General features: G+C 46.0%; 1 pseudogene; it reads right to left on the bottom strand.

The window, feature by feature from the left end:
• Positions 1 to 7,026: 7,026 nt before the first annotated feature.
• Positions 7,027 to 22,628, bottom strand: part of LOC119975077 — a 69,406-nt pseudogene continuing 53,804 nt past the window's right edge.

Raw genomic sequence — 22,628 nt, 5'->3', positions numbered from 1 at the left:
GATCCAAGAGGGGCAGCATGGTGGCGCAGTGGCTAGCACTGTTGCCTCACGGCATCAAGGACCCGGGTTCAATCCAGGGCCACTCTCTGTGTGCACATTCTCCCCATGTCTGCGTGGGTCTCACCCCCACAACCCAAAAGATGTGCAGCGTAGGTGAATTGGCCGCCCTAAATTTCCTCTTAATTGGAAAAAGATAATTGGGTACTCTAAATTTATGTTTTTTAAAAGTCTGGTATGTACTCACGGAAATGTCTGGGGGACTGTAGCTTTATTTTACTGACTGAGCAAGGATTATTCAAGTGCCCTCCCTGATATCTCGTGACCACCCAAGAGAGCAGCGAGTGTGCAGAAATCTAATAACTGTCGGGCATAACAAGACTTTCTGAAATGCTTTCTGTCACCTGACTTCAAAAGGGATTGCGGAATTAATTACTAACTGGACTGTGATGAAAAGGTTTCTTTCTTCGCCGAGTTTTTGATCCAAGCACAATCTTCACGCGTTTATACTGCAGCAGAATAAACTATGTTAGCTATCAAAAAGTGATAGGACAAGAGAGACAGCCAAGAATGTCATAATATACGTCTATGTATATGATGGAGTGCAGACAGGCAGTGATTGACACACAGGATGACCAATGAACACACAGAACAGAGCAGCCAATCACCAGACAGGACACGACCACTATCAAGCCAGAGGGCACCAGTTTTCCCGGTCTCTCGGGACCCAGCCTCTGAGACAGTCAGAGCTCGTGAGCAGCAACTAGAACAAACACCATGTGGTAGTCAGTTAGTCTGGTCAGGCTAGCATCAGGTCTCCAGTCAAGTCAGCATAGTGTCAACTCACAGTTGAACATGTATGATAGTTTAGATGTTAAATAAAATCGTGTTGCATCTCATCAAGTGTTGGAAGTCTGTCTCTCGCTACACTGCATCAAACGCAGTCCACATCGACCCAGCCTGCCCAACACATCAAAGAATAGTTCAACTGGAATTCCACTAGTTGTACATTACAGGAGGCCATTCGGCCCACCGTGCCTATGCTAGCTCTTTGAACGAGCAATCCAATTGGTCCAACTCCCCTTCTCTTTCCACAAAGCTCTGCAAGTTTTGTCTGTTCCGGCATTTATCTAATTTTCTTCTGAAAGATGCAGCTCAATTTGCTTCCAATGTATTTTCAGAGATTTGCTGAGAAAATCTCTCGCCTGGTTCTTTAGCCAAATATTTTGAATCTGTATCCACCGCTTACTGAACTTCCTGCCAGAGGAATAGGGTTCTCATCATTTGCGCTGTCAAATCCCGTCATAAAATTTGCATTAAATCTCCCTTTCTCGCCTTCGCTGGCCCAGTGGGAACAATCCCAGCTTCTCTCGCCTGTCCTCTCGCGGAGCACAGCGCTTTGCAAGGGGCGGGGGATAGGGGGCACTGCCCCTCGTGCTGGAAGGAGAGTCGGACACGACTGGAAGAAACCTGCTCCGCAGTCATAACACTGACGGGCTAAAGGAGTTGAGGGTGGAGTTGAAGGTGGGACAGAGGGCGAGAGTAAGGCTGGGACAGAGAATGGGGCCGAGGACGAGACTGAGGGCGGGACTGAGGGCTGAAAACGCAACCAGTAGAGGCACGTAAAATCCAATCCAGTCCTTCGCCTTTTGAAGTCAAAGGCCATTCACTCCATCTGAATTCATGTAATTCATGCAGCTTGAAGGGCTCTACAACTTCCCACCTCCTCTCTCATTTTATATAACATCCAAACCTTTGCTAAAGATTACATAGGCTTTGCCTTCCCGAGTCTTTGTGAAATTCTATCCCAAATGTGCCTGAAGAATTATTTCACAACAGAACTTGTGGGCAGCACGGTAGCATGGTGGTTAGCATAAATGCTTCACAGCTCCAGGGTCCCAGGTTCGATTCCCGGCTGGGTCACTGTCTGTGCGGAGTCTGCACGTCCTCCCCGTGTGTGCGTGGGTTTCCTCCGGGTGCTCCGGTTTCCTCCTACAGTCCAAAGATGTGCGGGTTAGGTGGATTGGCCATGCTAAATTGCCCGTAGCATCCTAATGAAAGTAAGGTTAAGGGGGGTGTTGTTGGGTTACGGGTATAGGGTGGATACGTGGGTTTGAGTAGGGTGATCATTGCTCGGCACAACATCGAGGGCCGAAGGGCCTGTTCTGTGCTGTACTGTTCTATCTAGAACCATAGAATCCCTACAGTGCAGAAGGAGGCCTTTCGGCCCATTGAGTCTACACCGACCTTCTGAAAGAGCACCCAACTAATCCCACCCGTCCGCCCTATCCCCGTAACCCCCAATAACCTGCACACCGTTGGACTCTAAGGGGCAATTTTAGCTTGGCCAAACCTAACCTGCACATCTTTGGACTGTGGGAGGAAACCGGAGCACCCGGAGGGAACCCACGCAGACACGGGGAGAACGTGCAGACTCCACACAGACAGTGACCCAAGGCTAGAATTAGAACCTGGGCCCCTGGCACCGTGAGGCTGCAGTGCTAACCACTGTTCCACCCCAAATTGCCTAGTTTGCACCTGTGTCCATTTACCCCACTGACACTGTACAATTCAAGCTCAGGTATTTATCAGAATTTGCCCTACCGCAGTGTTCGCACTTGTTGTACTTTGGTACAATTCTGATGAGATATATTCCTCCAGAATACTTTAAAACGAGGGGTCACTGCTTGAAAAGGGGAGAGGCTGCCATAGAAAACGGGGATGAGGTGAAATATTTTCACTCAGAGAGTGGCGAGTTTTTGGAACTCTCTTCCTGCTGAGGTTGTGAAAGCAGAGTCATTGAATAGTTTTAAAGAATAGATTTTTGGTAAGCAAAGGGGTGAAAGGTTGTTGGGGGTCGGCCGGTCGGTGATCTGAGGTCACTGTCAGATCAGCCATTAAATGGCGGAGGAGACTGAAAGGGCTGAATGGCCTCCTCCCGCTACCTGTTCAGATGTAATTCGTATGTGATTAATGTCTTACTGAAGACAATAAATCTCTGCTCCAATTCTTTCTAAAAACCTAAGAAAGAGGGGCAGGAGTGGGCCATGCAAGCCCTCGAGTCTACTCTGTCAGTCTATAAGATCATGGCTGCTGTTTGAACCTCAACTCCATTTTCCCGCCTGATTCCCATTCCCATCTATTTCCTTCGATCCCAAGAATTTATCCATCTCAGTCTTGAATGTACTTCATGACTCAAGGACCACAGTTCTCTGCGATAGAGAATTCCAAGGATCCGTAACCTTCTGAGTGAAGAATTTATTCCTTATCTGAGTCCTGAGTGGTTGACAACTGATCTGACGCTACCTCCTAGAAATGTCGAATATAGGAGCAGAAGGGGAGGCGGTAGCGTAGTGGTATTGTGGCTCAACCACTAATCCAGAGACCCAGAGACATTTTCTGGGGATCCGTGTTTAAATCCCATCACGCGCAGATGGTGAAATTTGAATTCAATAAAAAATATTGGAATTAAAAGTCTAAAGATAACCATGAACAGGCGCCGGAATGTGGCGACTAGGGGCTTTTCACAGTAACTTCATTTGAAGCCTACTTGTGACAATAAGTGATTTTCATTTCATTTCATTTTCATTCATTTCATAGTTGATTGTCATAAACAACTATCTGGTTCACTAATCCCCTTTAGGGAAGGAACTCTGTCGCCCTTACCGACATGTGACTCCAGGCCAGGGATGGGCAATAAATGCTGGCCCAGCACATCCCACATACACATTTTAAAAATGAATCACAGGTACAATACTGCAGGCCATTCGGTCCATCAACTCGGTGTCAGCTGTCCAGCAAACCTTTGTTATTGGGCAGCACGGTAGCACAAGTGGCTAGCACTGTGGCTTCACAGCGCCAAGGTCCCAGGTTCGATTCCCCACTGGGTCACTGTCTGTGCGGAGTCTGCACGTCCTCCCCGTGTCTGCGTGGGTTTCCTCTGGGGGCTCCGGTTTCCTCCCACAGTCCAAAGATGTGCAGGTTAGGTGGATTGGCTGTGCTAAATTGCCCTTAGTCTCCAAAAAGGTTAGGAGGGGTTATTGGGTTATGGGGAAAGGGTGGTAGTGAGGGCTTAATGTGGGTCAGTGCAGACTCGATGGGCCGAATGGCCTCCTTCTGCACTGTATGTTCTATATCTATGTCTATGTCATTCCGCCTTTGGAGCTTGCTCCGCCATTCAATATGATCATGGCTGATTCTCTATCTGTATGCAATACTCCGACGCTCTCCCCATACCCCTTTGACACCTTTAGAGCCTCGACATCTATTTCCTCTAGTTCTAGACTCTTCAACAAGGAGAAAATGGCCTCTTTGCAAACAACATTTAATACTGAGACATTTAAGGAGGTATTAGGACAAGTGACCAAAGGTACGGAGCTGTTTGCCTTTTCCTGCCGTTGTCCGACAGTGGTTAGCACTGCTGCCTCACAGCGCCATGGACCCCGCTTCAATTCCGGCCTTGGGTGACAGTGTGGAGTTTGCACGTACTCCCCGTGTGTGCATGGGTTTCCTCCAGGTGCGCTGGTTTCCACCCACACTCCAAAGATCTGCAGGTTAGTTGGATTAGCCATGCTAAATTGCCCTTAGTGTCCAAATATTAGGTGGAGTTAGAGGGATAGGACAGGAAATTGGGCCTGGGTGGGGTGATCTTTCGGAGGGGCAGTGTAGACTCGGAGGGCTGAATGGCCTCCTTCTGCATTGTAAGGAATCGATGATAATCAACGGTGAGACAATTAGAATCAGGAGCGGGATTCTCCAAACCCTGCCGGGTCGGAGAATCGCCGGGGTCCGGCGTCAATCCCGCCCCCGCCGTGTCCTGAAGTCTCCGGCACCGGAGATTCGGTGGCGGCGGGAATCGCGCCGCGCCGGTCCCCCGGTGATTCTCCGGCCCGCGATGGGCCGAAGTCCCGCTGCTGTCATGCTGTTCCCGCCAGCGTGGATCAAACCACCTACCTTACCGGCGGGACCAGGCGGCGCGAGCGGGCTCCGGGGTCGGGGGGGGGGGACGCGGGGTGATCTGGGCCCGGGGGTGCCCCCACGGTGATCTGGCCCACGATCGGGACCCACCGATCGGCGGGCGGGCCTGTGCCATGGGGGCACTATTTTCCTTCCGCCTTCGCCAGAGTCTTCACGATGGAGGAGGCGGAAGTGACCCCCTCCCCTGCGCATGCGCGGGGATGATGTCAGCAGCCGCTGACGCTCCGGCGCACACGTGGACTTCCGCCAGCCAGCAAAGTCCCTTCGGCCCCGGCTGCCGTGGCGCCAGAGGCCGTTCCCGCCGGCCGGCGGAGCGCCAACCACTCCGGCGCGGGCCTAGCCCCTCAATGTGAGGGCTTGGCCCCTAAAGGAGCGGAGACGTCTGCACCTTTGGGGCGGCCCGACGCCGGAGTGGTTCACGCCACTCCAACACACTGGGACCCCCCACCCCATTGGGTCGGGGAGAATCCCGGCCCAGATATTTGAACCAAAACTCACTAACCAGTCGAAATGCATGTATCCGATGCTCTGTTCAAGAAATTGCACATGTAGACCACACTCCCATCACACTGGGGTACATCAGCAAATCCATGTTTTACATGAAAAACATTGCTGGCACTTGGAAAGAAGAAATAAATCCTGGCAAGACTTTGATTAGCAACAACTTGACTTTATTTATTCATGCTATTCTTTATAGTGATTCAGTAAGAAACTTTCTTTTTAAAAACATATTTTTTGTAGAAATGCACCATCCAAAATAAAACTCTGTAATACCCTTACATTTTTGGCACCACATGCGACCTTGAAAATATGTTTGAAGAGAGAATCATTATTACAATGATAATACAGCCTTATCTTCAGCCTGGCCCTATGGTGTCAATTCCTGAGGAAGGCCACCATGAATCGTGTTCGCATCGGGAATTATTTTAATTCATTATTTAGTTCATTTGCTCTGAGGTTTACACAATGATTGCTGACTGAGGTTGCTTTACAATCTTATTGGTCCACAATCTACAACATTATTCTCATCAAGGGAGGACTGATGAAATTGCAGGCAAATTCTCTCACTAACATTCTGGCCCACTGCTCCAACATTTGGGAGGTCAGTTTTTTTCTTCTTCAGATTGGTACTATGAAGGACACTTGGAGTGTTCAATTGTTTGATTGATCTGTGTTTGATTGTGTTAGTCTGTTCACTGATCAATGTTCACTGTACTTGATTACTTAAGTTTGGGTGGAGCCTTTGAGAGCTAAAGTAAATAGAAGCTTCTAGAGAAGGAATAAGAACTGTGGAGCATGAACTCTGGACGTGCATAGAGGTATCTTGTAATTGAAGAGCTATCTTCTGGTTTAGCTCACCAGGCTAAATCGCTGGCTTTTAAAGCAGACCAAGCAGGCCAGCAGCATGGTTCGATTCCCGTACCAGCCTCCCCGGACAGGCGCCGGAATGTGGCGACTAGGGGCTTTTCACAATAACTTCATTGAAGCCTACTCGTGACAATAAGCGATTTCATTTTTCATTTCAAAGTACTGCAACTAAACTTGTTGTAGACTTAAGACTGGTCTCATCTTTGTTTTGTTCAGAGATCAATCGAATATCCAACAAATCAGTCTACTCATAACAGCTTCCGAAGTACTGCTAAGTCTCCTCTTGGTGCAGTAGGGAATAGAGTTGCTTCAGACTAAAATGGTTTGACGTTCAACCGCCCTTTCAAAGTTACTTTGTGTTGTTGTCTCCTGACCTGAAGCCAGAAATCGACAAGACCCTGTCAGTTTCCCAAATACCCACCGACATCGACAGCACTTAACCTCCAGCTAATCTCAGGATCTACAGCAATTGGACTAAAGGGGGGCAGAGCAGTTCAGAGACAGTTCCCCCTTAATAGCAGAATAATACATTGTGTGTTACATGAAGTGCTTCATTTGACCTACTAGTGAGCAACTGCAGAGGAAATATGTTAACACCTAATAAGTGTGCCCCTGGTGTCATTCTGCACCATTGTACCTGGTGTTAGATGTTTAGAAATTGGACATGGAACCCTGAAGCAACTCTGGGATTCAAAAGTCTTTAATACTGCTCGAGGGAAATCAATAACAATCACGTGTTATTTTTCTAAATTGTTAATTATCAATATGTATTACCAATGACGATGTATTTAACCAGCATTTGTGCCGTCAACAAATCCCAGTTTATTCGAAATTTGGATACCTTTGGCTTTTATGAGCTGTGACCTGTCTATCAGGTGCCTGCACACTGCCAACACGCCTCTATTCATTAAATAATTGGAAGTAGACTGGATGTTCCTTCCAGCAACTGATGTCCCAAGTGAACAGTAACCACTTGTTATCAAAATCCAGGCAGAAAGTGCTGGGACAATTCAGGAAGTTTGGCAGCAGCTGTGGAGAGAGAATCAGAGTTAATGCTTGGACTCTTCTTCAGACATCTTGTCCACTGGTTGCTTCTTGGGCTGCAGATCCTGGATCCCTGCTTTTCTCTGATTCATTCATCAAGGGCCTACGTGATATTTGCAACAGTTAACTGTATCACTAGACCAACGGCCAGTAGAAGGGGCCCAGAGAGGAAGGCCAGGCCACGGCGAACGATCAGTTGTTTTGTGGTCAGGATTTCTCCAACTATGGTGACACCGATTTCCACCGCAGCGGAGTCCTCTCTCAGTTGTTCGGTGTCCGTGCTACTCTCCCCTTGGCTGAGGCTGGACAACACAATGACAGCTGGATCCTCTTTGCACAGCCCTGTGAAGGAAAATCACATTGAAAGACACTGCCGATAATAGGAGGTTGGAGACCCTAACTCAATGACTTGGTTGCTGCAAAAATAAATCACAGGCGGAGCTCATTCATATTAAGACCTGCGAATATGAGGAATAAATGCCTTCTTTAGTCAGAACCATCCCCACTAAGGCTGTATAAAACCCTGTGTTGTTGCTGATTCTGATGTGTTTATATGCAGCCAAAAGATGATTTTTTTTTGTGGAAAATATATAAAGGGTAATTTGGCTCTAACCTACCTGATCAGATTAAAATCGGGCCAGGTGCAAAACACCTGGGTGACACAGTGGTTAGCACTGCTGCATCACAGCTCCAGGGACCTGGGTTCAATTGGCCATGGCCATCCCACAAATTCCAAAAGACGTGCTGTTAGGTGAATTGGACATTCTGAATTCTCCCTCCGTGTACCCGCACAGGCGCCGGAATGTGGCGACCAGAGGTTTTTCACAGTAACTTTGTTGCAGTGTTAAAATAAACCTACTTGTGACACGAATAAAGATTATTATTATGAACAAAGTCAATACTTGGCCAATCCTACAGCACCGACAGTAAGAGACACTGTTGAGGAAAGATCACCTCATCTTCTGATCAGACACAGGTGGCCGGAATACTCCGGACGTTGGGATTCTCTCTTCCTGCCGGCAGCGCACCCCTGCCCGGCCGGTTTCCCGGTGGCGTGGGATGACTACAATGGGAAATCCCATTACCAAGCGACGTGAAGAGATTAATCTGGCGCCAGTCAACAACGTGGCGCCGAGAAACACGGGGCTAGGGGATGGAGAATTCCACCCAGCGACCACCTCTAGCTCATCAGCAACACTGGTTAAACCAAACACCTGCTGACGTTATGCAAAGATGGAAATTCCGGAAGCTCCGAGGGCAATGACCTCCAGACCATTGACCTATTGACCATTGTTCATGTTGAGCTTGTTGGGGGCGCTCAGTTGAAGCGAGGAGGAAATGGTATGCATCTGCATTAATTCCTATAAGCTCTGGTGAAGCTCTGTCGTATTAATGTATTCATCAGAAGTGACATCCTACGTCCTAATGCAGGAAACAGTGAGAGAAGAAACAGCCATGTGAGAGATCGCACACTAAATAAAGCTGCGATGTTTTAAACTTCCTTGCTCCCTAGTAGCACAGCTCCAAAACACAAGTTACCTTCCTTAAATATGACACAGGATATTTTTTAAGCACATTTTCCTCTAAGTTACATTTTAAAATACTGCCCAGGTTCACAGGAGATTTTGCACTCTGTAATATGAAAATGACTGAGACAAATTCAAAGAAACAAAGCGCTTCTTTGTGCAGTTTTGGAAGCAATCAGCATGTGGGTGGCCAATTGTACTCAGTACTTGGTAAGAACTCTCTCCTTGGCCATCCACCAGGGAACTTTCACAGGAATTTCACAATGAGTGTGCAGTCATTCACATGAATTTAAAAGGTTCAGCAGGTTTTATTTAAATGAATATTTACGGAGTGTGAGGCATGGAGGATTTTTAGAAATATTGACTTCTAAATATTGGGACAATTTCAGAGTTAACAACCTTGGGTTACAATGTGTTTGACTGCAGTGGTCCTGTTTTATAAAGGATTTTGTTTTGTACAGGCCTCAGAACCTCGAGGAAACAGCAAGTACAATTGACCAGAGGAATGTGGTTTGTCTGGGGAAGTCCCTGAGGCGTTAATGTGCCTTTGTAGCCTGTGGAGGTCATTTGTTTTTCAGCTTGGGGGTGATGAGGTCATTGCTGGGTGGAGCCCAGGGATGCAGAAAGGCAGTGGGCTTTGGGAGAAAGAGAAGCTGAATTCTGATCTTCCTGACCTTGAGTCCAAAGTTCTCTCACAGTAGGATAGTAATAGTAATGACATGTAAAGCAGAGCAGTCTTAAATGGAGACCAGGAAGAAACTGAAACAAGCCAAGTGGACCAGCCGTTTGAAGATATTCAGCAAGAGTCCGAAGGGGTTCTAACAGGGGCCAAATCTGTTTTACAAAGCAAGTATTACTCTGTGCCATGCTAATTTTAAGTTAGATCGAGAGCTGTATCTTTCTTTTCTTGTAATTTAATGGGAAAATGTGTAGTAGTGATCAGGGGTATTGTAAACTGTTCTTTTTGGGTGTGAAGTTAAAAAAGTTTAATATTGTATTCAGAATAAAGTTTTGTTTTAGAAATATAAAATCCCTATTTCTTCACTCCTGGAGTAAATAATTCTTCCCGCACAGGCTTGTAAATAAAATAAAATATTGGGGTTTCGATCCAGTATTCTAGCCACTGTTGGGGTCCGGTCTGGAATTGCAATAAGAGCGCAGAGATTAAGGTTTGTGAAAGCTTGCTCCAGTTCTTAATTGTTCTCGGGGTAAAAGGAGTTAGTGAAGGAAGCCTGTTTTAGGCGTACACAGTTGGTGCTGCCCAATAGAACTCTTCGAGCTCACTCACCTCTGGGCTTAATGTATGGCCTGGGAATATTTAATTGACCATTCAAAATTTTAGAGAGGAAAGTCAACCTATTGGCTTTCTTCGCTTCCGGAGAGTGTGGTGGCCGAGCATTCGAACCAACTAGAAGACACTGGAATCTAGAGTAAATGTGACAGAACGGGCTGCCCACCGCTGAACTCTCACAAAGGAGGGTAATTTATTTTTAAGCAGTATTCAGACCTTTCGAGGCCCTGCTGGACTCCAAGTGTGGTCAAGCCAGTTTCTGGCTTGGTAGTTCCTTCACTGGAGTTGAAGAGTAATACAAGTTCTATTCCAGAAGCCAAACATACTGAAAGCCTTGGAAGCTGCTCATTGACTTTTTATACATTCCACATTCAATTATTTTTGGATGTGAAGTCCTCAGAAACACCTTGCTTTAGGAAATTAAAGGGGAAGTTCATGCATTGTAGTTGGTCACTGAGTACTGTTGATTTGTGCGATGTTATATTTCTCCGCGCTGAATTACATTCTCCATATACTGGTCGATTTGACAAGACTATATTATCTGAAAGGCTAATCTCATCTGCTGAACATTCAACATTTTCCAGGGCCTGTCCACTGAGTTGGTCTCAGGAGAGTTGTTAAAAAAAGCTCCTCTGTCATCTGCACAGCTCGGCTCTCGAAGAGATCAACTGATACGCTGCAACTGTGCTCAGTGTTTCTTGGTAGTTCTCAGTGATTGTGCCATCCAACAGGGTGAAGATCGCCCAGCCGTTCTTTCCCCTCTCAAACTTTCCTTATTTACACAAGCAGACTTAATAAACCATCACAATTTGAACGAGACATATGAAGGCAGAATTTTGCCCCAATGTCTCTTTCGTGCATTGGTTTTGCACTGTGAAGAAACTATCGGCCAACTCACTAATGCATTCATTGGAAGTCTGGTCAAGATTCACATTCAATTCTTCATACCTGGTGAAATGTTCTCAGTCTGAGGATTGGAGAGGTTGCAAGTGGTGTCCACACTGATCTTCACACCCGCATTAACCATCGCCTTCGAAAGGAGCACAAATCCTCAGTTAAACGGAGAAGAAACCTGATTATGTACAATTTTAAACTTGCCCCTGACATTTCCCACGGTCAAGTTGACACATTTTTAAAAAAAGTACCTGTACACAAGGTCGCACAGAATTTCAAAAACCAGCAAAGAACACCAAAAAATTAAAAAGGAGGGAAATATAAAAGTACGAGGGAAAGCTAGATAGAAATATGAAGATGGATAATAAGAATTTTTATAAGTATTTAAACAACAGAAGAGTTAACAAAATGAGTGTTGGTCCTACTGAAAGCGACTCTGGGGAATTAATAATGGAAAATAAGGAGACGGCAAGTGTATTCAACGGGTGTTTTGCATCAGCCTTTACTATAGAGGAAACCAATAATATCCCAGAAAAAGCTGTAAATCAGCAAATCGAAGGGAGGGAGGAACTGAAGAAAATGGCAAACACCAGGGAAGTGGTACTGAGCAAATTGTTGGAGCTCAAGATTGACAAATTCCAGAGTTCTGATCAACTTTGTTATGGGCCAGAAGTATATTATGGAGTTCACCTGACCTATAACGTTTTGTTGAACTTGGCTAGTATGAGCACAGGAGCCTTCACTTGAGGTGTGATTCTACAGTCTTCCTAGACTAATCAAATTAAGCTTTATTCTAAGGAACTGAGTTAACATTTATACATAACCAAACAGCAAGAACTTTTATCAATTACAAACATAAAGATACCCCACAGCTCCAGTAATCTATGTACAACACTTCATGAATTCCCCCTTAACTGTTCCAATTCAAAAACAAAATCCCATAAACCAACACCTCTTTTCAAGTGGCCCAGCACTCTGCATTCTCACTTGAATAAGACTGGCTTTCCCTGAGATTCTGACCCCCCGTCTCACCAGTAGGTTTAAACCCTTCTGGAAAGCAAACTATGTATTTTAAGTTGGCAAACAGCAGGTAGCTATAATCAATCAATGTTATCTTTCTTGGAATAACTCTTTAAAATGAAAATAGAGAGACAGGCCAAAATACATCTTTCTCCCTGAGTCCACCGCAGCCAAATGTGAAAATGAAACGGAAAACAGCTCACAGAGCCACAGCCCAGCTCCACCCACACAATGACATCACTGTAGCCATGTGATAAGACAAAAACCTTTCTTAAAGAGACACTCCCATGACATCTTCATCCCAGACGTCACTAGTGAGATAGTTGATGCGCTGGACTTTACTTTGCCAAAATTTCCTAGATGTGGGGAAAGTTCCTTTCGTTTGGAAAATAGCAAATGTAACTCCTCTGATCAAAGGGGAAGGAGACAGAAATCAGGAACCTACAGGTCAATTAGCTTAACATCTGTCATAGGGACAGTGTTAGATGCCATTACTAAAGGTGCTGTAGCAGGGCAGTTGGAAAGATTCAAGGCAATCAGGCAGAGTCAACACGGTTTTGTGAAAGAGAAATAATGTTGAACCAATTTATTAGAGTTGGAGTGATATGCGCTGAGGATAAAGAGGAACTGATAGATGTACTGCACTTAAATTTACAGAAGGCATTTGATAAGGAGCCGCATCAACCATTATTGCAGAAAATAAAATATCTTGGTGTAAGGAGTAATAGATTCGCATGGATTGAAGATTGGGTAGCTATCAGGAAACAGAGTAGGCATAAATGGGTCATCTTCTGGTTGGCAAGATGTGTGGCACAGTGATCAGTGGGGGAGCTCAAAATTCTACAATTTATATTAAAGACTTAGATGAAGGGACCAAAGGTATGGTTGCTAAATTTGATTTGCTGATAAAACAAAGATAGTCAGGAAGGTAAGTCCTGTTCAGTGCTGCATATTGTTGAAGAGTCACATGAAGGAAATGTTGTTCGTTTCAGTGATGTTGGTGGAGAGGGGTTGGCGGGGACGGGTATGGACGCTCCTTGACTGCCTACCTTCCCACCTTGAGGGAGGGGGGGCATGGTGTTGACGAGGGACAGTGGACACAGTGCGGGGTATGAGGGGACAACAGAAAGAGAAAGGCCAATAAGGAGCAAACAAATCGGTGTAATTATTAATCTCTCTGAGCATCACTCACCTGATCAGATGCTTTATTCCAGTTAATTCTGGCAATCACGGTGACAAAGAAGACTGTTTGTACAGCCACACAAATAAGCAGTCCAGACCAAAGACCTGAAAAATCAAAATGGTGCAGTAAATACAAAGGCCACTCTGTCATTACTGAACTCCTAGCCACACTGATCAGTTAGCTGTGCCATTGGACACCTGCTGGGCTTCATTACCACTTGTCTCCACTAACTGTTTTCAAGATAACTTGAGACCAAGGATTCTCCCCAGCCTACAAAGCACATGTCAGAAGTGTGATGAGGATTTCAACAACACTCAAAAAACTCCGTGCCATCCAGAAAAAAGCAGGCCCACCCCCATCCACCACCATAAACATTCGCCTCCGCCCACCACTAGTGCACCGTGGCAACAGTGTGTGTGCTATTTACAAGATAGACTGCGATACCTCACCAACAAAGCCACTTTCCCAACCCACAACCTCTGCCATCTAGAAGGGCAAGGGTAGCAGATACAAGGGAAGACCTTCACCTTGAAGGGAGCTGCCAAGTCACACGCCATCCTGACATTAAAGAAAGAACATAGAAAAATACAGCACAGAACAGGCCCTTTGGCCCACAATGTTGTGCTGAACTTTTGTCCTAGATTAAGAACAAATTAATCTACACCCCAGCATTCTACCGTAATCCATGTACCTATCCAATAGCCACTTGAAGGTCCCTAATGTTTCCGACTCAACTACTTCCACAGGCAGTGCATTCCATGTCCCCACTACTCTCTGGGAAAGAACCTACCTCTGACATCCCCTCTATATCTTCCACCATGTATCTTAAATCTATGTCCACTTGTAATGGTTTGTTCTACCCAGAGAAAATTTCTCTGACTGTCTATCTATTCCCCTGATCATCTTATAAACCTTTATCAAGTCTCCCCTCATCCTCCTCTGTTCTAATGAGAAAAGGCCTAGCACCCTCAACCTTTCCTCGTACGATTGACTCTCCATTCCAGGCAACGTCCTGGTAAATATTGGTGATATAGCGGCCATTTACATCATCGACATTGGGTCAAAGCTTTCGAATTCCCTTCTTAACAACACCGACAGCACCTTCACTGAACAAACTAAAAGGGTTCAAGAGGGAAGCCAGCTATTACCTTCTGAAGGGCAATTAGAGATTGCTTTGCCCTTATTCTAAGAATGAACGTTTGAAAAAATTGGTAAATGTTTCACAAACGTCTATTGTTTCTTTGAGGGGTTTCAGCAGTGAAGGGAAGAACTACAAAGGCCATTGAAGTGCACGCAACGCATCAATGGTCTTTCCATGGAGTCGAGCTCTTGATGTCAGTTGAGCTGCCAGCGCCAAGTGTTGAGTAAAGGTCAGAAGTCAGGCACTTCTCCACAGAGGTGGAAGAAAGGCAAATCACAGCTCTTTCCCATCTGGCTGGCTTAAGGCCAGAGATGGGAACAAGGTTACCTTGCCAACTCTCCCATCAAGGGTGTAGTACGGTGCAGTGGTTAGCACTGCCGCCTCATGGCGCCAAGGTCCCAGGTTCGATCCCGGCTCTGGGTCACTGTCCGTGTGGAGTTTGCACATTCTCCCGGTGTTTACATGGGTTTTGCCCCCACAACCCAAAGATGTGTAGGGTGTTGTGCAGCATAAGCCGCTTGCTTGATGTACACACTGACAAAGAAAGGTTCAGACTTGGAGATAGATTTAACACATTTATTGAACAGTTAACAATTCTCCTACTTGGATACGACTCACCTGCTAATCTTGCTATAGTAACTCGATCTCACTAACCAGTCTGCTCTAAGCCATGCGGTGGGTGTGATGCTTCCTGATCTGCCCCTGTCTCTCTGAGTGTCGCCTATGGAAAGAGAAACAGCATGTGTGCCCTGTCCTTATATATGGGTTGTGTAAATTCCCCTTTGTGGTAGTGTCACCTCTGAGTGTCTTGACTGCCCATTGGTCGTGTCCTATCTCACTGACCTATTGGTTGAATGTCTGTGTGTCATGATGTCTCTGGTGCTCCCTCTAGTGTTTATGTAGTTCTAGTGTATCTACATTAACCCCTTGTGTATTTACAGTGATGCAATCACCACATAGGGTAGGTGGACTGGCCATGCTAAATTGCCCCTTCATTGGAAAAACTGAATTGTGTACTCTAAAGTTAAAAAAAAAAATCAAGGATGTAATACATTGAGACAGGGAGGCTCACTGGAGGGCACGGGAAACAAAGATAACAGGGAGAAAATATCTAAACATATTTGAGATGAATTCCTACCTAGCACACCAAGATGCGCAGCAAACATCAGTGCGACACCAAGTGGAAACCCAATTGAGTAGAAACCCACTAGATTACCGATAGCTCCCAGCTTCTGCTTCCCAACTCCTCTCAGCACTCCACCACTCACAGTCTGCGGGTCAGACAAAGCACATATTAACAATTCATCATCTTGCAAAGTGACTTTGATGGAGGCACATTCCGAGAAATGGAGATATTCTTTCTTTAAAAACTGTCCTCTCAAAGGGTGGTCAAATAGATGTGGCCATTTACAAAACAGAAAGACAAACTCGCATCTATACAGCATCTTTCACACTAGTGAAGGGCCAGGTGGTCTCTATGGCAACATGGGAAAATGGGCAATCAATTTACACACAGAAAGCTCACACAAGCAGCAATGTGCTCATGACCAGATAATTGTTTTTTAGCGATGTCAATTATGAATAAATATTGGCCAGGACATTGGGGATAACTTCCCTGATCTTCTTTAAAGAACTGGCTGTGGGATTCTTCTAATCAATAATATTCTTTATCGTTGTGGTGAATGTATATATGTTAATTCACACTGTCGTTGTACGCGCAGTAGCGCCATCCTACCACTAGGGGGAGTAGCGCTGGGAGCACTCAGGAACTTGTACTGGGCTCTACCCTTGGTTCCGCCCATGACTCCTCCCCCTAGTGCAGCTGTATAAATACCCTTGTCCAGAGTCAGCCTGAGTTCACTACGAGTTCATCGACAGGTAACAGGCTGGCTCTGAAGTAAGTCGATTAAAGCCTAGATTCACATTGGAAACACGTGTCTGGTGAATTGATGGTTCCATCAATCGTCACATTACATTAACACTGCAATTAAGTTACTGTGAAAATCCCCCAGTCACCGCACTGTTCGGGTACACAGAGGGAAAATTCAGAATGTCCAATTCACCTAACAGCACGTCTTTCAGGACTTGTGGGAGGAAACCGGAGCGCCCGGAGGAAACACACCCTGAAACGGGGAGAGCATGCAGCCTCCACACAGTGACCCAGCCGGGAATCGAACCCGAGACTCTGGAGCTGAGAAGCCACAGTGGTAACCACTGTGCTACCATGCTGCCCAATCAAACTGAAAGGGTGAATGGGGGCTCGACATATTGCCCGCCTGAAAGGGGCATATCTGACAGTGCTACACACCCTCAGCGAAGTATTCGAGCACCAACCTAGATTTTTACCCTCAAATCTCTGGAGTGAGAATTGAAACCCACAGGCTTCGGAAACAGAGTCAAGAGTGCCACCCACTGAACCACGGCTACCTCCACTATAAGTGTATGTGGAAATGGCACCCAGATCTGGGAATAATTGAGAGAGTCTGGCTCAACAGAGTTCTGTCCCCTGCTGTATAGAACACTTGTGGCTAATTGTGTAGCCAGACGTCGACTGCATGTGAGGAGATGAGTGTGTTAATCATAACCCAAAATCTGGGTTGAACTACAAAGATCTGCACTTCTATCCTGTCATTAACATAGCTAAACATCCCAAAATGTTTCCCTGGAGTGTTTAGCGAATTTTACACTGAAACACAAGGACACCTTGTAAAACATTGGACATCAGGATTATCAATGAGCATCTTAGAAGAGTAATGAGAGACAAAATGACAGTGTGGATTAGGGAGGGATTCCAGAGCATGGTTATTTCCACTCCAAGTCAGTGAATGAAGTATAAACCTGGACACTAATACTTTCCTTGATAATAGGTTTATTCGCAGGGGCAGCATTACTAATCTCTGCTTGCTAACCATCACGCCCAGTGTCCCAGCTGTCTCTCTTAACACTCTTGAGTAAATGGCATGCAAATTGGCAGCACGGGTAACACAGTGGTTAGCACTGTAGCTTCACAGAACCAGGGTCTCAGGTTCAATACCCGGCTGGGTCACTGTCTGTGTGGAGTCTGCACATTCTCCCCGTGTCTGCGTGGGTTTCCTCCGGGCGCTCCGTTTCCTCCCACAAGTCCCGAAGACGTGCTGTTAGGTGAATTGGAGATTCTGAATTCTCCCGAACAGGCGCCGGAATGTGGCGACTAGGGGCTTTCCACAGTAACTTAATTGCAATGTTAATGTAAGCCTACTTGTGACAATAAAGATTATTATTATTCAAATGAATACATTAACTAATAACAGCCCGCTTAAAGGGGCACAATCCGTTCACTATATAGATTTATGCTGATTCCCTTGGACAAATGAGTTCACGATTAACAGAAAGCTCAAATAAAATTGTAGTTTGTATTCAGCATTTGCTGATAGCTACAAGCAATTAACAATAAATAGTGTGGTGTTACTGAGATTCACATTTACCGGGAACCTCTCAATCTGGAAGCATAAATTCACAGGAGTGAACGGGAGGTCATGGATATAGGTCGAGAGGCTGTAGATGAGATGAGGAGGAACTACTTCTGGCAGAGGGTGGTGAATTTGTGGAACTCGCACCCCATAGTGCAGTGGAATCAGAGTCATTGAGTGGTTTCAAGAAGGGCGGCCCGGCGGCGCAGTGGTTAGCACTGCTGCCTCACGCAGCCGTGGTCCCAGGTTCCCTGGGTCACTGTCCGTGTGGAGTTTGCACATTCTCCCCGTGTCTGCGTGGGTCTCTCCCCCACAACCCAAAGATGTGCAGGGTAGGCGGATTGGCCACGCTAAATTGCCTCTTAATTGGAAAATAAGATAATTCGATACTCTAAAATGAGGTTTCAAGAAGGAGATAGATATATTTCTGATTTTAAAACGGCTAAAAAGGAATGTGGGAAACAAGTGGGTAGGTGGATTTGAGACCAGGAAACGTTCAGCCATGATCTGATTGAATGACAGAGCAGGGGCTGAATTGCCAACGTCTGCTCATAAGGTTCCAACAATTTCCTACTTGCTTTATTCACTTTGCCTGAAATACGCCAAACACTTCAGACGCTACAGGCGGCAACTTTGAAATGGAAGTTTTAATACAAGTGGAGAACGGTCATCATCTATCTTGGCCTACATAAACACCGGCCCCGTTTTAAACATGGATGCTTTAAGGGGTGGAGACCAAATACAAGACGAGCTCCATTGAATCACTCACAGCTATGGCTTCGAACCAGTGGAAAGCAGCAATTACTGGGGCAACATCAGAAACTAACTGAATAATATCTCTGTGAAGAGGAGGAGAAAGATGCGTCAGAGAGTGCTTAGGCATCGCTGAATTAATTCTTTACAAAGCGAATGCTGATGAATTTTTTAAGTTCATGGAAACGTTTAAGTTAGTTTTACTGACCTGTCGGTGGTGAAGATGTAGCCTAATATACTTCTTGAAGCTCCCAGCACCATTGCAATCAGCAAGGAACAGCAACCTGTTGAAATGCATGAAAAATAAATTATTTTTAAAAAGCAAGACGTTTGCATTTGCACAGCGCCTTTCACAAACGCGCCACGAGGCAGACAATGTGATGCACAGCAAGATCCACAATCAGCAATATGGCCACAACCCGTTTTGGTGACGTTGGTCGAGCGATGCACGTCAGTCAGGATATATTTAAAGGTGCTTGATTTGCAAACACGGAACGCTCTGAAAACAATAAAAGACAGTTAGAAAACAGGGCAAAGTCAGGTTGTGACATTTCTGATAAAGAACTTATACCAGAATCATAATGATGGATCTATTCTCTTTGCAGGTGCTGACAGGCCCATTGCTGCTCTTCAAAAAGAAGAGTCCAGTTTCAAAGTTAAATCAGAAATGATTCCTCACTATAACGCTCAATATTGTCTCTATTTGTTTGTGGCTCCAACCATCATAGGGTCAAAGTCCCCAGATTTTGCAGCCTTGTCGTGGAGCCTCACGATCTGAGTGCGTGCAGTTGGAAAACCCAAACCTCTGGAGGGAACTAAGGCAATGCTCCATTGTGACTATCGACGTGTTGATGCCCTTTGTACTACTGGTGCATCCCTGTGACATTCTTCCCCGTGTCTGCGTGGGTTTCCTCCGGGTGCTCCGGATTTTTCACACATTCCAAAGATGCGTGAGTTAGGTGGATTGCCCATGTAAATTGCACCTCAGTGTCCAAAAGTGGGGCTATTCGGTTACACGGACAGGGTGGGGGCGTGGTAGGGTGCTCTCTCAGCGGGTTGGCGCAAACTCGATGGGCCAAATGGCCTCCTTCTGTGCTGTAGTGTTTCTATGGCGCTGACTGGTGTACACTGGCTGCTTGGAGTTGACATGCATTGCTGCATCATCACACAATTTTGCTGTGCCTTTAAAATTGTGCCCCAGAGTTTCAGTAATGGCTGAATGCCCAGTACATGCGGCTGTGACTGTCAAAATATGTTCACCACTTTAGCGCACAGAATTGATTGCCAAAAAATGTTAAAATGCATTAAATCATCTGAATGGTCACAGTTTCAGTTAACAAGTTGATGACTAAATGCGATAAGTGAGAAACTCACCAATGGAAGATAGGGCAACTGTAGCAGAGGTTTTAGCCTTCTCTGGATTCCTCGCACCTAGTGCGTTACCCACACGGACACTAGCCGCCACACCACATCCTAGAGGAATCTGCAAAGCAAGGAACAACGTGACCGTTCCATTCTTTTGTTATACGCTATCTGCATGATGCCGCTGCTGCAGATGTGATTCCTGCTCACCCAGCTCGCTCAGTTGGGAAGGAGGTTCCGAGACGCAGTGGGTAGCGACCGTGCTGCTGAGGCAGAAGCTCTGGGTTCCGGTCCCACTCTGGGACTTGATGCCAAGGAAAGTGGGTTTACAACGTAAAATCCTTCCCGTAGGCCCATGGCAGACAGTAAAATCGGGAGATTCTCCTGGCCAGCCATGCTCCGGTTCCTAGGCCCAGATATATAGGAGAGGTTAGCAGCAGGAAGGGCATTTAACTAGAAAACCACCTGCCAAACCTAAAAACTGATGGTTGACATCAAGGTGATCAACCAACACCCTGGTGTGCTCCCATGTAACATGGGAAAGGCCATGTGCCCATTTCAGTTACGCACCAAGTAATGTTGCTCTGAGCCATTTGCATGCACTCGGATCATCCCACCTGGAATCCATCCCTACCTAACTGAACTCAGTAAGAGTGGTTGTGACAATGCTACGATTGGATCCATGAGGGGGGAATGATGTTGGGCAGAGTCCTTGCTCCCAATCACAATTCAATTGCAATAATGTGCTGTGGCTCATTTTCTAAGTGCATAGATGATGATGGTTACTGTCCCTGCACCCTGGATATGTTCACGGTCAATTCCAGCCCCACTGGTCCCAGAGTCACAACACAAGTGAAGTAACCAATAATGTTTATAAAATTCCCGAAATCGTTGGCCCTTGGCTACTCAATAATTACAGTCACCAGGTTTGTAGGTTTTAACACAATTACTGTTCATTTATTATAAGAAGTATGCAGTAAAGACAGCTGGTTAACTATTAACTAATTCCTAATCCCACTTCAACTTGCCTCCATCCCCTATGCACACACACAGGACAGACAAACACAGAGGGGCAGAAAGGGGTAGATGTCGTAAGTGGATGGTAAAAAAGAATCTTTGTTTCGATGACGATTTTTAGCACACTTTCTTCACAGCAAGCCTGTAGATTACAGTCTCTGGTTTGCAGCCTGTAATAGTCTTCTCGAGATCCATTCATTCAGGTCCTCTGTAGCTTAACTGATGCAGTACTCACACCTTTACTGGAGAGGAACTTTACTTGTCGTCAAACCTTGCTTTCAGGTCATGGTTTGTATTCAGGCCGATGTAGTTTCAGGAAAACAGCACTCACAGGCTTTCTGGACAGAGCGATAGCACTCACAGCAGCATTGTGGAGAGAGTTAGCTGGGATCTTTTCTCCGTGGTGGCAGAACAAAAACTGGAACCATGGGGCTCTGAAAAGCATAGCAGTGGGATAAGATCCAATCACCACCTGGGCAGAGCACAGCCTTTCGAGCCAATTCACTGACCGCCAGCCAATCAATCAAACTGAGTCCCAGCCCATCTCTCGCACTGGCGCCCAAAGGTCTGCAGCCCCAGTTTAGCCAGGAAGTGATCTTGCCTTCACTTGAATTAAGGCCACAGTTTGCTTGCCTTAAAGACACACGTTCATTAATCATCCATGGATCATAATAAGAATGAAAAAATAAAAGAGGAAATGAGGGAAACAAAGAGAAAGGACTCTTACACTACTAGGGAGAGATATTAAAAGGCTGTTGGTTCAGGGTTGTCAATCTTCCAGGAATGGACTAATGCTTCCAAGAATAAAATAATTTCCAGGGCATTGCTGTGAGTAACACTGGCGGAAAATTATAGGAGAATTAAAAATAGTTTTTTTGAGATTTTTTGAGAAATTTTGTCCCCCACTGTTACCATCTTTACCTGGTCTGGCCTACATGTGACTCCAGACCTGCAGCAATGTAGCAGAGTGTTTAGCACGGCTGCTTCACAGCTCCAGGGTCCCAGGTTTGACTCCCGGCTAGGGTCACTGTGTGGAGTCTGCACGTTCTCCCCATTTCTTCATGGGTTTCCACCGGGTGCTCCGGTTTGCTCCCACAGTCCAAAGTTGTGCAGGTTAGGTAGATTGGCCATGCTAAATTGCCCCTTAGTGTTCAAAAAGGTTAGGTGAGATTACTGGGTTAGGGTGGAGGCATGGGCTAGGGTGGGGTGCTCTTTCCAAGGGCCGGTACAGACCCCATGGGCCGAATGGCCTCCTCCTGCACTGCAGATTCTGTGAGTCTTAACTTCTCCTTCAAGGGCAATTAGGGATGGGCAATGAATGCTGGTTCAGCCAGCTGCGCCCACATCCCATAAACAAATAATAAAATTAACACAGCTTCTGCCCCGCTGTTACCAAACTCCTGAATGACTCTCTTATGGACTGAACTGATCTCTTCACACATCTTCTCTACTGAGTATTACTACACTCCGTATGCTTCACCCAATGGGCGCGATTCTCCGCCCCCCCCATATTTTTCATGCCCTCCCGCTATTCTCCCCCCCCCCACGCCTGACCCACGTCACGAATCACCGCTCGCCGTTTTTTACGGCGAGCGGCGATTCTCCG

Source organism: Scyliorhinus canicula, chromosome 12 (genome assembly GCF_902713615.1).
Source record: "Scyliorhinus canicula chromosome 12, sScyCan1.1, whole genome shotgun sequence".
NCBI lineage: Eukaryota > Metazoa > Chordata > Chondrichthyes > Carcharhiniformes > Scyliorhinidae > Scyliorhinus > Scyliorhinus canicula.
This window is presented reverse-complemented; position numbering and strand designations above follow the sequence as displayed.